Source organism: Rana temporaria, chromosome 4 (genome assembly GCF_905171775.1).
Source record: "Rana temporaria chromosome 4, aRanTem1.1, whole genome shotgun sequence".
NCBI classification, from domain to species: Eukaryota; Metazoa; Chordata; class Amphibia; order Anura; family Ranidae; genus Rana; species Rana temporaria.
In genome coordinates, this window is record NC_053492.1 from 95,599,171 (window position 1) to 95,601,462 (window position 2,292).

The 2,292-nt window shown below is 42.9% G+C and overlaps 1 pseudogene; it reads left to right on the plus strand.

The window, feature by feature from the left end:
- Window positions 1–239: 239 nt before the first annotated feature.
- Window positions 240–374, plus strand: LOC120938462 (annotated as a pseudogene).
- The last annotated feature ends 1,918 nt before the right edge of the window (window positions 375–2,292 follow it).

The following is a 2,292-nucleotide window of genomic DNA, read 5'->3' on the forward strand; positions in this document are numbered from 1 at the left end:
CTTTCTATGGGGGCATTCTGCAAGGGGTAGGGACCAGGAGAGCCGAGGGGACCCGAGAAGAGGAGGATCAGGGATGCTCTGTGAAAAACCAGGCAGGTTAGAATAACATGGATGTTTTTTTATTTTTTTTTACAAAAAACATAAGTTGAGTACTGTCTGTAATACCGCCATGATTCAATCATTACTGTTTGGGCCACAGAAGAAGGGGGTAGACCAGAAAGCTTGTCCTGAAAAGGCAAATACTTACCTGGCAAGGGGAGACACCATGATCATGAAGGTGGTTCTCCCAGGGCGAGGCTCGGCCATTGCATTTCGGCTGTGCTGAAAACTCGACTGCATAATTTGTGGTAGTGGGGGACTGCGTTCGCGCTTAAAAAAAAAAAGGCAAATCATAATTCTGAGTTGGAGGCAATGGGCAAATGAGCCAGGGAGCCTGCATAGCATAAATACTATAGTGCCTGCATATTTGATTGCAGAGGTTTTTGTAATTTTAGCAGAACTGCTTTATCTTTAGGCTATTGCTCGAAAGAACAGTTAGCTTAGTTTGCAGCTCACTCAGGTCTACATTAAGCCATTTTCACAGATCTCTAGTGAAACCTGGGCTGAATAATAATCCTTAAAGTCTATAAACTGTCTACATGTACTTTTATGCTATAGGCACAGATCAGTAACTCGCCGTCAATAATTTGTAATGCTTTTAAATAACATCTGCTTAACATTAATCTTGTGGGATGTGCAGAATATGAGTCCCTGGATGTTATATACACTGGTTTAGATGGAGCAGACATAAGCAGCTTAAAAGTGACTGGATGAGTGCCAGCTAAGCCAGTTGCTGCATTTATCTTGATATTTATAATATTGATGTACATATGTCTGTGACCGAAATGCCTGAAAAAAGTGGGTTCATGAAACATCAACTTTTTAATATTATCTCTGAAAATATTTGTAACCTTAAGTGAACAAGCTTGGGTAGTGAGTGCAGGAATATGGCCTTTTTTCTCTTTTATTTCCCATTTTTTCTTATTACTTGCCTTAGACAAATGAGGCGCACACCGCCTGCTGTGCCTCCCAGAAAACGTACATCACATATTCCAGGAGGCATGACCTTTCATTCAAGGAAAAGAGGAGGGGGGGTGCCTATATTGAGAGGCCTGCCTGCTGAACCCAGAAGAGCTGGTGGCCCTCTCAATGACATCAGAGAGAACATGGTGGCGCAGAACAGAGCTGTGGCTGGGCATGAGAGGTTCTCAGCAGGACAAGGCTGGATCCACTGGATGAGTATCTGAAATATACAGATATCACCTTCAGGTAAGCTGGGCCAAAAAATATAAAAAATTAGGTGGTTGGCCGGAGTTCCCCTTTAACCACTTAAGGACCGCCACATGACTATATACATCAACAGAATGGCACGGCTGGGCACATGGACTGGGCACATGGACGTATATATACGTCCTCTTTAAGAGTCCAGCCGTGGGTCGCGAGCTCGCCGGCGGCAACGTGCTCGCGACCCGGTCAGAAGCTTCTTGACCGCACCCGTGGGACCCGTGGACCCGATCGCCGCAGGTGTCCCGCGATCGGGTCACAGGAGCTGATATAGGGAATGACGATCACTGAGGTCACAAGTCCAGCCCCACCCCCCTACAGTAAGAAACACACATTGGGTCACACTTAACCCCTACAGTGCCCCCTAGTGGTTAACACTGCCATTGTCATTTTCACAGTAATCAGTGCATTTTTATAGCACTTTTCGCTGTGAAAATGACAATGGTCCCAAAAATGTGTCAAAAGTGTCCGCCATAATGTCACAGTCACGAAAAAAATCGCTGATCACCGCCATTAGTAGTAAAAAAAAAAAATATTAATAAAAATGCCATAAAACTATCCCCTATTTTGTAAACGCTATAAATTTTGCGCAAACCAATCGATAAACGCTTATTGTGATTTTTTTTACCAAAAATAGATAGAAGAATACATATCGGCCTAAACTGAGGAAAAACATTTTTTTTATATCTTTTTTGGAGATATTTCTTTTTTTCAAAATTATCGCTCTATGTTTGTTTATAACGCAAAAAATAAAAGCCGCAGAGGTGATCAAATACCACCAAAAGAAAGCTCTATTTGTGGGAAAAGAAGGACGCCAATTTTTTGTGGGAGCCACGTCGCACGACCGCGCAATTGTCAGTTGCCGAATTGCAAAAAGGGGCAAGGTCCTTAACCTGCATAATGGTCTGGGTCTTAACCAGTTAATAAAGACTTTACCATCCACATTTAAAAAAACAGGTAGTGAAAGTT